The 15,039-nt window shown below is 44.8% G+C and overlaps 1 protein-coding gene across 2 annotated transcripts in view; it reads right to left on the minus strand.

The window, feature by feature from the left end:
- The window catches only part of ST3GAL3 (ST3 beta-galactoside alpha-2,3-sialyltransferase 3), a 236,808-nt gene extending 222,354 nt beyond the window's left edge, over positions 1-14,454 (minus strand). The window contains exon 1 of one of the 2 annotated variants that reach the window (XM_049694077.1): positions 13,812-14,454. The gene's annotated coding sequence lies outside the window, so the exon portion shown is untranslated. The remainder of the gene's footprint in view (positions 1-13,811) is intronic. The other variant, XM_004266322.4, reaches the window with a different exon arrangement.
- Between the last annotated feature and the right edge of the window lie 585 nt (positions 14,455-15,039).

Genomic DNA, 15,039 nt, shown 5'->3' on the forward strand with positions numbered 1-15,039 from the left:
ATGTTGTCACAAATGGCAGGATAGCCTCCTTTCTCATGGCTGAATAAGTATTCCATTGTGTATATGTACCACATCTTTTTTTATCCATTTATCTATTGATGGGCATTTGGGTTGTTTCCATATCTTGGCTATTGTGAATAATGCTGTGATAAACATGTGTATGTATATTTCATCCTGTTTTCATTTCCTCTGGGTACTTCCATATTCATTCTTGATCCTCTTCAATTCATTCTCCACATAGCAGCCAATGTGGATCTATTTTATTCTCAGGTTTAAACTTTGTAAATTTCCCACTGTCTTTAGGGTAAAGTCCCAAACCCCTTAACAGGGCCTATAAGACTGCATGATCTGGCCCCTGCCCACATCTCCTCCCATCTCTGTTACCATCTCTTACCACCTTACCTCTGTGAGTCTGCAACAATGAACGCCTTTCAGTGTTTTGAACTTGTCATCCTGTCTCCTAATGGCAGGCTGAAGCCTTCTTGCCCCTACCGCTTCACCTAGCCAACTGTCACTCCGCCTTTAAGTCTCAGCTTAAAAGTTAATTCCACAGGGAAGCCTTACCCGTCTCCACACTTTAGGTTAGGTCTCCCTATTAGAAATTCCCACAGCACCCGTATACCCCCATCCATTACATAATGCATTTATACTCAGGAGTATTTACAGTAATTTGCTTAAAATTTTATTCTGGCTAATCCAGGCAGTGAACAGGTCTATTTTATTCACCATTGCATCCCTGGTAGATATTCAAAAACTATCTGCTTACTGACCAAATGTTCAGTCACTTATAGTCTGCTCAAAAAAAGGTACAAAAAACTAGGTTATTTTAATTAGCCATAAAAGAAAATTCCATAAAAATTTGAACTCACTGAAACAAAGTACACCAAACTCCTGTCATTTCTAAAATATCCTACAATGTGGTTATTTTCTAAACTATACCTAGCAAAAATTTTTAGTCTGAAATGTTAGAATTTTGTTGACCTTCAAATAGCAGCCATAATGAATATGAACTCAATTATGACAAAATTACACAGAGCAAAAGCCACAAAGTATTTCCTGAACAAGTCTCCTGTGAATCCTTTTGAGGCAAGCTAATTAGAAACTATTACATACTATTTATTACCCAGCTTCCTGAACAAGTTACTGAAAAGATCAATTTTTTTAAATGGTTTTGCTGAATGTACACTTCCTTTTCAGACTTTATGCATGACTAAGCAGATTTAAGTAGTTAATTAACATGCAATATATTACATTATTCTATGCAGAAGAATTGTGTATTTTCTAATTGCACATCAATGCAGGGGATAAAATAATCAATATTGCTAATATTCACATAGTACTTACTGCAGACTAGCCACAGTTCTAAAAGTTTCATATGATTTAATTCACTGAATCTTCTCAACAATCCTACAAGGTTATCATTCTCATTATATAGAGAATAAACTGAGGCACAGAGAGGTAAAATTATCTTATCTAAGATCATAGAGCTAGTAAGTGGCAGACTGAGGATTCAAATCCAAATGATCTGACTTCAGTCATATAATTTTTTTCATTTGAAGAAGTTATATGGTACAACTGAACAAAAATGAAACGTAACCAGTGAAGAATCTAAACAAAAGTGGAAGAAAGGAAGGGGGAGGGTCAAGGGGAAGTGTGGTAAAGGAAGAGCACACAACAGAAAAAACTTTGTCACAGGATGGATACAGATCATTAACAAAGGTTCTACCAGCCCCTCCGCCACTCCCAAAAGGCTCTAAAAAACAAGCGGTAACTAAGGGCCAAGATTAAAGTGAGAGCCTCAGGGAAAAAATAGTGAAACAACATTTTTAAAGTAAATTTAACACTCAGGAAAAGTGAAGAAAGAAAAATAACACCACCACAAAAACAAAAGCCTCAATGAAAGAGAACAATGAAGAACTGCTGAAAACACAATAAGAGTCATGAAGGCCCTGGTGGATAAAATGTGAGGAAGATAAAGGGCTTCCCTGGTGGCGCAGTGGTTGAGAGTCCACCTGCCGATGCAGGGGACACGGGTTCGTGCCCCGGTCCGGGAAGATCCCACATGCCGCGGAGCAGCTGGGCCCGTGAGCCATGGCCGCTGAGCCTGCGCATCCGGAGCCTGTGCTCCGCAACGGGAGTGGTCACAACAGTGATAGATAGGACCGCTTACCGCAAAAAAAAAAAAAAAAAATGAGGAAGATAAAATGAAAAAGAATAAAAGGTTTAAAAGGATTTACCAAAACAAACCCAAACAAAAAACAAAAATACAATAGTTGCCATATGGCATAGGTATGATTGGTGTCTGAAAAAGAGAACCAAGCATACAGAACAAAAAAAAGATATGCAAAAATGGATAATCAGAGAGAACTGGGCTGAGGGCAAGTTGGCCCTAAAATACAGAGTCCCAGCTTCTCTGAGCCGCAATAGCCAAGGTGGCAAGGATAACCTGAAGATCTGCAAAGGGAATTAAAAAGCTAAGGGTATGCCGAGGTTCCGATTACCCGCTGTGTGGACAGACTTATTGCCTCTTAGCTCCAAATTCAACCTTTTTGCTTGCTCTGTGAAAATGGATCTGGGCCCTTTAAATATTTTCCTTTTGCTAGTTGACATGATGTCAAGCTTTGTCACTAGACGGTGCTGGAAAGCCATGGCTTCTGGGTTCTAGTGTGTTCCAGTGTGTTCCTCTAGGTAGGCTCCTGCAGCACACAGGACTTTTCCAGTGGACAGCAGCCAGCAGTGAGCAGCGGCCAACAGCTTCCCTCAGCACTTCTCTTGGGCAGTTTTGTAGCAGAGTGCCTCTGGTGGGACGTCTCTCTGTAAACAGCTTTCCCCAGTACCCAAGACGGCAGATTTCTGGCAAGCTCCACCATGCAGCATCACAGTGGCTCACCTGCAATCCAGTGAGCCATTGTCATGTCCACTACACCAAAGTCTGAATCTCGGCCTGTGGTGGGTGTGAGGCAGGTTGGGGAGCTCTTTGTCGAGCACTCTAGCTCATCCCTGAGGTAGCGGCTGCTCCTTGTACTATACAACTCACCCAAAGTATACCTTTCGATGGCTTTTAGTATTTTCAGAGTTGTGCAAACATGACCACAATCAATTTTAGAACATGTCTATTACCCCGAAATGATTCCCCACACCCCTTAGCTGTCATCCCCTACAAACCTCCAGCCCTGAGCAACTACTAAACTCCTTTGTTCCATAGCATAGGCAAATGTTTATAGATATCTCATATAAATGGAATCAAACAATATGTGGTCCTTTGTGACAGGCTTCTTTCACTTAGCACAATGTTTTTAAGGTTTGTGCACATCAGTACTTCATTTCTTTTTATTGCCAAATAACATTCCATTATATGGACCATCTTTTATTTATCCATTTGTCAGTTGATGGACATGTGGGCTGTTTCCACCTTTTGGCTGAATAATGCTACAATGAATATTCATGTACAAATTTTTATAGAGACATAAGTTCTAATTTCTCTTGGGTATATATGTAGGAGTGAAATATACCCAGGTCATATGGTAACTCTATGTTTAACTACTTGAGGAAATGCCACTGTTTTCCCACCAGTGTATGAGAGCTCTGATTTCTCCACACCTGTGCCAACACTCATTACCTGTCTTTTTGATTATAGCCAGCCTAGTGGGTGGGTAGGAAGTGGTATCTTATTGTGGTTGTTTTTTTTTTTTGCACTACGTGGGCCTCTCACTGTTGTGGCCTCTCCCATTGCGGAGCACAGGCTCCGGACGCGCAGGCTCAGTGGCCATGGCTCACGGGCTCAGCCGCTCCGTGGCTTGTGGGATCTTCCCAGACCAGGGCACGAACCCGTGTCCCCTGCATCGGCAGGTGGACTCTCAACCACTGCACCACCAGGGAAGCCCCTCATTGTGGTTTTGATTTGCATTCCCCTGATGGCTAATCATGTTGAGCATCTTTCCAAGTGCTTATTTCTTTACTACTTACTAGCTAATCTCGTTACTCCAATTCACTGTTAAAGTTAATAGCCCTTACATTAAACTCTACCTGCTGAAAGTACCACGTCATTGGACCTAGACTTGTGTAACATGGGCAGTCAGTGACTTTCTGAGTACAAATTAGATATCTACACTAAGGTTTTAAAAATGGAAGGCAGAAGAGTAAAACTGCAAAGATTTTGTCCCTGGTCAGATGTTCCCTTTATTAGTAGCTGAGAAAAAAGCCTAGGGGAGAGGGGTAAAAATCCAAGGAAACAGAACTTTCAGTTTTGCATGTTTTAGTTCATTTCTGTTTTTACAAACAAACAAACAAAAAGCCTTTCTGAATAAGAGCTGTTAATGTTTGGTTTTATTGGGTTTCTGATTATTTGTTTTAATGGTGTGTTCAGAGGACAAGCTTCTAGACGTAATTCTTTATTTGGAAAAGTTGACTCCAATCAGTCTTGAGAAAATGCAACTGGAATATTTGAAAAGATGATCTTGCTTTGGGCCAGCTGAGATGAAATGGTGGGGACTGGTGTTGAAGGTGGCTGGGAGACGGCAGCATGTCCAGAAAACTGGAAACAGAAGGTTGCAGCACAAAAGCAGTCAAGAACAATACTTAAACATGGGCATGGCTGTGTTCCAATAAAACCTGCCGGCCTGTTTGCTGGCCCCTGCTATGCATGGCATATAGACACACAACATGTAGCAAAACCACAAGAGCATAAAAACATGCATGGGAAGTTTAAAACTTTAAATTCAAGATAGTGTTTTCTCTGGTGAAGGACGGAGGAGACCAGGGAAAAATACATGAGGCTTTTACTGGAACTGTAATGTTCTGTTTCTTAAAAAAAAAAACTGACGTAATATGGCATATTAAGATTTGGTGATGGGTATCATCATATTATTCTGTTCTTGTATGTGTAAAATACATCATTAGAAAATACAAGATAAATGTTCCCTTTCACTGCTATTATGTCTCTGAGACTTCAGATGTCTTAGGCCTATGTAGTAGTTCCACATTGTTTATCTGCTCATATCTTTTTTTAAAAAGGGCAAGGAAAAAAAGATAATATTGCAGAATAACTATGCTGGAACCACGATGGAAGCTATGCCATCTTATCAGTCCAGGCAGAAGCCATTACTACACACCTGAGTATAGCAGTAGGAACACAGTGTGGTACCTGCCCTCGAGAACAGTGTGATGCATGTAGTTAAACAGGTACAGACATTATGAGGTGCTGGAAATTTATGATTGTCTGTGAGGTTCCAGAAAAGCTTCAATGAAGAAGCTGAAGCAGTAAAAAGGTAGAGAGGCTTTAGATGCCATGCTAAGGGGTCTGAAATTTATCCCACTGGCAATGGAGAACCAGTGAAGGGAGTAAGCAGAGAAATGATATAGTCCTATCTGTATTTTAGAAAGATCACTTGAGTAGCAATACAGAGGACAGCCTGGAAAAGGCCAAGCAAGAGCAAGAAGAGGCTGTTGTAACAGCCCAGGCCATTCACTGTCAGAGAGAATAGACATCTCAAAGGCACACAAAGATTCACCAAGGTAACAAAAGAAAATACCAGAACTCCTGTTTATAAACTTTTCTGATATTTAATTTCAGTGGACACTGGCCTCCTCAAACAATCCCCATGTCAGACATCTTGGGGCACATGAGGTTCAGAAAGAATCCTCAAAAAGTGTGAAAGTTCCAGAGCGTGGGGGGTAATGTTACCATTTGCTTCGTGAGGCAGTGCAGTTTATGCATTAAGTGACATCAATGTGGTTAATTTCATAAAAATTGGATCATATTTTAAATAAATAGAATCATAACTAAACTTGACAATGAGATGGTGAGTAACCATGAAACTCTTGTGCCTCAAAGAAGTTCTCTGGTTATCATCTGGCCAAGCATGTATAAGACTTCCAGAACTTAAAGAGCAGCTGTATATTCTTCTTTTACAAACATACTGGTGTTCCAAGTTTGCTAAACTTTTCTGGGATGACAAATGTCTGTTAATAGTATGGCACCTAGAAGATTTTCCAAAATACACACATCTGCCCTTTCAAGGTGAAGAACATGTCTTAACAAAAGCTAGAAACTAGTTTTGTTCGTTTGTTTGTTTGTTTTTAAAGAAAATACGTTGAGTGCATTTTGACAACAGATGTTTGGCAGTGTTTCCATCCTTACGTTATTTTGTTGCCAAAAAGATGTAAAAGTGTCATTTATAGAAACTCTCATATCTACATGCCAGCAGTTCTCAAACTGTGGTTCAAGGACCCCAGACAGTCCCCAAGACCCTTTCAGTGGATCTGAAACAGGAGGGAAGGGGATAGGGCACAACCTTTGAAAGAATGACATAGCTCTAGAACATGACATAAACTGATTAGAACCAAATGGGTCCAAGATGGCGGGACAAGTCGACTTCCACTAGACCTTGAGCCTCAGTATTCGCTCACTGTAACATATCAGCAAGCTAAATGACACACCCACAAGCACCATGACAGTTCCAAGACAGACCACAAGGATTAAAAAGTAGGCGGTTGCCCAATTCCTGGAAATCCCTTCCCCTTCCTGAAATAGCTGGAATACTCCTCCCACTCATTAGCCTATGAAATCACCCACCCCTATAAAAACGGACAACCCCATACCCTGGTGCCTTTCTCACCTTCTGAGATGGCCCACACTGTGTCTGTGGAGTGTTTCCCTCTAAATAAACCCACTTCTTACCTATCACTTTGTCTCTCACTGAATTCTTTCTGCGATGAGACATCAAGAACCTGAGTTTCATTAAGTCCTGAAACCAGTGTGTGATCTCAGTTGGAAGACTGTGGCTTTTGGCCGGGTTCGAGTCCCAGCCACATGAGTTCAAATCCCAATCTGGGTTTAGGCTGGGTTTGAGTCCTGGCACATGGGTTCAATCCCAATCTGAGGTGCACAGTTTCAGATCCACGAGTTTAAAACTGTTTTCACGTAATTCTCAGACATTATTTGCCCTGTTCACTCTCTTTCTCTCACCAAGGGTCCAGCACGGTTTTCCAGAGGCTATGTAACACATGATGACATGTGACTATATCACTGTCCTCACAGCTAATGGAATGCGTGCTTGTGTATTCTTGTGACTTAAAATTTTCTCAGTAACTTTTAATACATTAAATATCAATAGACAAAACCCATAAAATGAAAGTTCTTTGGGGTTTCAATAATTTTTATAACTTATAAAGGGGTCCTGAGATCAAAAACTCTGAAAATCACTGCCATATACTTTGAAAACTTAGGAACAGAATATTCTAACCTGTTTAACATATTTCAAACACAAGGTTTCTGTGGGTTTTAAGTCATGTCAAAAACACATAAACATGCCATCTTTCCATTATTTTGTAAAGAAAACTAACATCAAGGAAAAGGGGAATTTACTGACATATAGACAAATAATAAGACAAGGCAGTAGATAACATTTAATCAGAATAATATAAGTTGTGCAGAAGTTCACAGGGAAGGAACTCCTGTCAACCAGGATGACCAGGCAGAACCTAAAGGAGAACAAATTGGGATTAAACCCCCATTATCATCTTTACAAACATTTCAGAAGAAGACTGAGGAGGAGCAAAATTTCAGGGGGACACAGTCAACAACGATGATGACACGCTGAAGAAGCACATACATTTTAGCAGCCCAAGCAGTGAGCACATTAAAACATCAGCGACAAGAGTGTATGCACACGTGCATGTGTCACTTCTGGGTGAGGGCTGGGAACGGCTGAATGACCATATATAATTTGTTGGCATTTAAAGAATGTTTAAATTGGTATGATATTCATATCAACCAACTCTTCCCTTCTTGATCTCAGGATAATTCTCTCATGCCCAACCCACCCAGACCACCATCACTGTGGCGCAGTGGTTAAGAATCCGCCTGCCAATGCAGGGGACACGGGTTCGAGCCCTGGTCCGGGAAGATCCCACATGCCGCGGAGCGGCTGGGCCCGTGAGCCATGGCCGCTGAGCCTGCGCGTCCGGAGCCTGTGCTCCGCAACGGGAGAGGCCACAACAGTGAGAGGCCCACGTACCGCAAAAAAAAAAAAAAAAAAAAAAAAGATGTATAAATAAAACCACAGTGCTGGCAGATGATTTTAGGCTAACGATCACCTACTGTGAACCAGGGAATATACTAAGCATTAAGAATCTTAAAACTGGGACTTCCCTAGTGGTCCAGTGAAAAATCCACCTTCCAATGCAGGGGACATGGGTTCGATCCCTGGTCGGGGAACTAACATCCCACATGCCGTGGAGCAACTAAGCCCGAGCCCGTGCACCACAACTACAGAGCCCACGCACTCTGGAGCCCGCACGCCACAGCAGAAGATGCCAGCATGCTGCAACTAAGACCCGACACAGCCAAAAATTACTTACTTACTTAATTAATTTTTTAAAATCTTAAAACTATTATTTTTATGATAAGAGGTCCCTTATGTATTTAATAGTACAGGAGCAGGCTTTTTACAACTATTTGCTCAAATTCTCAGAACCTTGCAAGGTAGGTATTTTTATCCGCATTTTACCAATTTGAAAACCGAGAGTACACAAGAGGTTCTAAAGCCTGCCCAAGGCCACACCTTAGAAACTGGTGAAGCCATGATGGCAATCTTGGTCTGCTGACTCTCCTCTATCCCCAGGCAGGACATGGACACACTCTTACTATTACTGCAGTAGCCTAAATGGTAACCTTCCCTCCAGCCTCACCTCATTCTAAGCTCTCTTCATCCATAATATTTTATGACCCTGTAGCAGACATGGCACTACGGTTGCAAACCTCAGAACCTCCCATGTCAGAGAAACAGGACATTCACTCCTCTGCTGCCTCCACACACACTGATCTTCCTAAAAGGCAAAGCTGATAAAGTCATTTCCTACCTTCAAACCCTTCAGTGGCTCCTCCTCCTCATCACAATAAACTCCTGAACTCACAAGCTTCAGTCTAACTTCTGCAGCCTCCACACACTCCCCAAACATACCCTATTCTCCTGCCTTTCAAGCATCTTCAGAATGCAGCCACACTCTCTTGTGTTTCTAGGCCATTACACATTGTTTCCTGCCTGAAAAGCCTTTTAAACCCACATCTACCCAGCTACTAACTAGTGATCCAAGACTTAGGTAGGTGTGAGCTTCTCTGGAAAACCATTATTTATATTCCCTGTGTGGCATCAGATTCTCTTTTTAGGAGATCCCACAGGACCCTCAAACATAGCCCGTTACAATGTATTCTAACTACAGGTTCACTGGTTTCTGGTCCTACCAGACTAAAGGCTCTTTGAGGCCCGGGATATGCCTTTTGTTTTTGTAATGCCATAACCTAGCACAGAGGTTAGCAGACAGTTCATGCTCAATAGCTACTTATGGGGTGACTAGAGGGCCTAGTACAGTAGAAGACACAGACACATATACAACCAAGCAAAATAAAATAGAATAAATGTGAAAATAAGAAAGGTGTGGGCTTCCCTGGTGGCACAGTGGTTGAGAGTCCGCCTGCCGATGCAGGGGACACGGGTTCGTACCCCGGTCTGGGAAGATCCCAAATGCCGCGGAGCGGCTGGACCCGTGGGCCATGGCCACCGAGCCTGCGCGTCCGGAGCCTGTGCTCTGCAACGGGAGAGGCCACAACAGTGAGAGGCCCGCGTACCGCAAAAAAAAAAAAAAAAAAAAAAAGAAAGAAAGGTGTGACAGGATGCCAAGGAAGTGGAAAAAGGTAGGAAAATCTGGGGAAATCCTGAGATTTCCTTACCTGATTTCTCAAAGTTTCTTCAAATCCTGCTGCTGCTGCTGCTGCTGACGTTGATCATCATAATCATGAGTCCTTACCTTGAACTAGGAACTGGGCAAAGCACTTTACATAAAGTGAACTCATAACCACCCTACGCGTTTCACTGATGATGCAACTTGGACTTCAGAATCAGACACTTGCTCAATGTTAGATAATCGATGGCAGGAGCAAGATTTCAACCCAGGTTTCACTTTCTTTGTTAAAAGCGAAATCTCCTCCCCAAGCGCCAAAGTTTTATAGCCTCAATTAAACCCAATTAAACCAGTAAGGTTGAACTAGGATCCTTTCTAACCATTCAAGTGAAAATGTACCTTGAGTTAGTACACACTTCCTTGCTTTTTAAATTGTGTATCCTGAATATAACTGAACTTTCTGTGGATGCCTCAGGACTATTTCTGTGTTCATCACTGAGGGTGCTGTAAAATAGTGATGCCCTCAGGAATGACTGTGCTATGACTGGAAAATCACTGACTGCCCTCGTATCAACAGCCTCGGCCTGTTACATTACAAGCATTACAGTGCTTGTAATGGATTTCTGACTTCCAATCCACCCTCATTCCACGCCTAGTTAGAGCTATTATTTCTTGCTACTGTCAATGTGTTTCTCTCTAGTAGCCCATCTGATTTCGCTACCTCTAATCTTCCATGGGCCGTGATACTCAAAGAAGATGTAGCAGTCATTACTGCTGTCCAACAGTTACTTCTGGCTCTTTGCTTTCCAGGCACATGCTAAGACAGCAATTCCTTGCCCTTCTTTAAAGTTAGGCATGGCCATATGACTTGCTTTAGCCAATGATATGGAAATGAAAGTGACAGGTGCCACTTCAGGATGGAAACTTGAAAGTCCAGTGTCCCTTGATCACCATCTTCCACTCGATCAAAATGATCATGGAAACACCATATTAAGATGGAGTTTCCAACAGCATGGGTCCCTGAGTGACTGAGAGGAGGAGAGTTACCTGTGCAGTCATGCTGGACATGTGGCATGAATGAGAAGTCAACTTTTGTTCTGTTAAGCCACTGAAGTCTTAAGGGTTTTTGTTAATGAAGCCTAATCCAAGCTATCCAGACCAATACACCAGCTCTCTCAGTAACAAATTATCTCACATAAGTAACTTCATTTACAGATTTTATGATGGACATTTTGTTTGCACAAAGAATTTTCTTTGCATCTATCCTGGTTCAAAGCTATGTTCAATATAAAATATATTTGCCAAGTACCTCCTATGTACAAAACACTGTGCTAGATAATGAAGAAGATGGCCCATGGCTTGAAAAAGCTGCAGTCTTATGTTGGCAATTGGGGCAAAAGGCAGACTCTAGTGTTATAATGGTTTGAAGGAGAAACAAGTCCCATCTAGATAGGGAGAAAAGTACAGAAAAGCTTCACAAAGAGAGTTCCAATCAAATGGCCCTGAAACATGGGTGAGAACCAACAATTAGAGATTCAAGGGGGTCATTTAGGATAGAAAAAGCAACAGAGCACGACAGCAACAAAGAGCAAATAGTTCCACAAACTTGGAAAATATAATAAAATCTAAGGGAATGGCAAGAAATGAGTTTACCCATACTGCCCAGGCTAGGCTGGTCTGTGCTTAATTCAACAGATGGTAGGAAGCCATTAAAAGTCTAGGCTGGGGCTTCCCTGGTGGCGCAGTGGTTAAGAATCTGCCTGCCAGTGCAGGGGACACGGGTTCGAGCCCTGGTTCGGGAAGATCCCACATGCTGCAGAGCAACTAAGCCCGTGCGCCACAACTACTGAGCATGTGCTCTAGAGCCCGCGAGACACAACTACCGAAGCCCGTGCGCCTAGAGCCCGTGCTCTGCAGTGAGAAGCCACCGCAATGAGAAGCCCGTGCACCAAAACGAAGAGTAGACCCCGCTCACCGCAACTAGAGAAAGCCCGTGTGCAGCCCGCACATAGCAACAAAGACCCAACTCAGCCAAAATAAATAAATAAAAGTCTAGCCTGGGGAATTGAGATACCTGCAAGTGATGACAGTACACAGGATAGATGGAAGGGGTGGGGGGGAAAGCTAGGGGGTTTCTGCAGTAATTCGAGGGAATGGGATCAATGGCCCCAAATCAGTGTGATGACAGTAGGAACAGAAAGAAGCTAGACATAGTGTGGAGGTAGCAGCAACAAGACCTGGCAACCAACTTAATACAAGGGGGAAAAAAAAGAAAGGCAAGAATGATTCTTGAGGTGCAGATCCTGGGTAGCTGAGAGGACCATTATTCTAAATAGCTAAGGTTACTCAGAAAAGTGACAAGGGCACATAAAGTGCTACTGTCTATTTTTCTAATAGCTAGCTCCAGTTTCATCTGAAGTACTACTACTTGTTTACCCTTTGCTCCACCCAGGACAAAGTTACTTCCTGATTTGATGCCATCAACCTGCCTTTTTTGTATAACCTCATCTCCCACTTTTTCTAATAAGAACCCCCTGGAACTACCCATGAGAGTCTTGGGTTCTCCCCTGCCACCTTTCCCATCCTCACTTTCTCATTTCCTCACTTCTCCTTCCTCTTCACCACCCAGGCCTACCCATTCATGGCTCAACTCAAGCCTCAGCTCTCCTGTGAAACCTTCTTCAAACACATGGATTTCTCCTTTTCCAGAATTTTCATAGACCTACTATCTTAGAATTCTAGAGACCATTTTGTTAGTGATCATTTTCTTGTGTGCCCTTTATCCCCACAACCATCTCATAGGCCCATGAGAACAAGTCTCATACAATACAGGTCGTGAGGTCCCCACAGTTGCACTGCCTTGCATACAATATGTACTTGATAGACACTTTATTGATGATCAAAGTCACTTAGTCTCTAAGAATATGCACATCTTTTTTTCTCATTAATAATTTACTTTTATTAAGCTCTGATTAGACATTTAGACATGTGAAATAGGGAGATTCATCACTTAATACTTCAAAATATCCTTGAGTTAAGAATCTTTAATCTTGGGAGCTGCTATTGCCTTAAGAGATTATTTGAAAATACCATTTCGGTCATAAATTTTTGTGACAGCTTCCTTTTAACCCTGTTGACCCAACAGTATACCCAACAGTTAAATGATCATCACTCCAAGGTGATTCTGACTTAGAAATAACCTAATTTTCCATGCGGTCTATTTATTTTCATGAACCCAATAAGTGCTTTTTTCTACCTTCCTGCTCAACTAGCTATAGTATAGTTAATTCAACGTGTATCCACAGAAAAGTTTGTAAGTTTTTGTTGTTTTTTTGTTTTGTTTTTTGTTTTTAACAAAATAACAGCTGCCTTCATTGGTCCCTCTCTCAATTAATTGCACTGAGTCAGTTCACACGTTTCTCTCCTTCCTCCTATGTGCGGGAAACACAAACATAAGTGAGGTCTATTAAGGAATCATAAAAACGAGCACTGTTGCAAAGAGGAATTCAAAATGTTCGTGGCAGACTATCCTAATCAAACCTGCTCTCATCACTAAGACATTTCCTCCTGCAAACAAAATCACAGGGCAAACAATGGGGAGAAATGCCAGAGAAAAGGAAGCAAGAGGCGTACTTTGTCAGTAAAATTGACCTCAGTGCCCGGAACATCTGGCGGCTGGTAGAGCAATAAGCAATGACAACCGCAACCCGTACGCTGCTGATTCCCACTCAGGTTTTCCACTTTTCCTCCCTCTTCCCATAGCGAAGGCCCGCCTGACCAGGTCCTTCCTCTGCGCCAAGGTGCGCAGCGCTGCGGGGTCTCGCGCGCAGGTGACCTCAGACTGCTCGGCCCGGGTTCAGCCGTCCTCTCCCCCGAGGCCTGGCAGCCCCTACCCAGGCGAGGTCTCCCAGGGACCGGACTCCCGGCCCGAGCCCCCAGTCCGAGCCGGACTTCGTTATTCGGAGACGGCTGGGCCGCGCCCGACCCCTCCTTCCCCAGCACCAGCGCGCGCGGGCTCCGCACCCCACCAACCCGGGGACCGCGAGCTGCGGGGGAGGGGAGGGGAGGGGCGGCGGCGCCCGTTAGCCGTGGTGACTGCCCGCCCCGACGCGCGCAGGACCGGCCCTTACCGCAGCGGAGAGGGAGGCAGGGGGTAGGCGGCGCCCGGCCCGACGCTGCTGGGAAGGCGGGGGCGACGGCGAATGCGGCGGCGACAGCCGCGGGGAACCCCAGCGGGCGCCCAAGTCGCGGTGGGCCGCCTGGGCGCCGCCATAGTGGGGACGCAGCGGTGGGCGGAGCGCGCGGCCGCGACCCCGACCCGTGGACGACGGGACCACCAATCCCACTCTCCGCCTCAGCGCCCTCACCGGGGATTGGGCATCCGCGGCCAATCGGCGCGCGGGAGCCGGGCGGGGCGCCGGGCTGACCAATGCGGGGCTGCACTGCAGGCAGAGAGCGGACGCAAGCCCGAAGCGGCCCGCTAGACACTGGACCCCCGAGTTTTCCGGCCCGTTCGCCTCGCGCGCCCACCGGGACTCGGGCTGTTGGCGGTTCAGGGCGTGGGTCCAGCGGGCCTGGCCTGCTGGTTCCGCGCCGACGCCCACCCCTCGGCTCCCCGGAGCCTATCCGCCGCCTTGAGGAATCTTCCCCCGGCTTCACGCCCCGCAGGGCGCGCGTCTGGGATGCGGACCTCTGACGGCCGCAGGGCTCGCTGTCCGCCGAGATGACCCCTCGAGAGCCTGTTTCCTCGGCCGTGCGAGAGACGGGGGTACACGGTCATTCCACACTGAGGGACGCAGGCATCCGCCTGGAAACAGGCTGAGACACAAGGCTGTGGACCTCCACGGTCTGGGCGACCCTGCTCAATCCTGTGGAGTTGGGTGGACAGCGGTCGCTGGCTGCCCTTATTACTACTTTAGAGCCTCTTTTTATTCCGGGCACAGGACCATTCCGCCCCATCTCGTCTACCCTTTTCAGTTCCGGAGGTCCCAGCTTTTCTCCCACCCTACTGGGGCACAATTTAAAACGTAATTCCCCCGAGGGGAGTTACGGAAGAGAGGAGGAACTGTCCGGCTGTGATCCTTGGTTGCCCACCCAAAGACGCTGCCTCACCAAAGGAGGGCAGTTTGCCCTGGCCAAAAGGCTTCTGAGGGGAGCCTGCCTAAGACAGGCTGGTGCACGCTTCCCTGGAGTCAGTCAGTCCGCTGAGGCCTGGGCCTGACTGCAGGCAAGAGAGCCTGTTCCGTGGGACTTGAGACTCTCATCACCTCTTTAAACTTCAGTTTCCCAGGAGGTTATTACATTTGAGCAAAACAAAACGTGAAAGTTTCTAGAAAAATAGTCAGCTGTTGAGCAAGA

This window comes from Orcinus orca, chromosome 1, assembly GCF_937001465.1.
Source record: "Orcinus orca chromosome 1, mOrcOrc1.1, whole genome shotgun sequence".
In the NCBI taxonomy this organism is placed as follows: Eukaryota; Metazoa; Chordata; class Mammalia; order Artiodactyla; family Delphinidae; genus Orcinus; species Orcinus orca.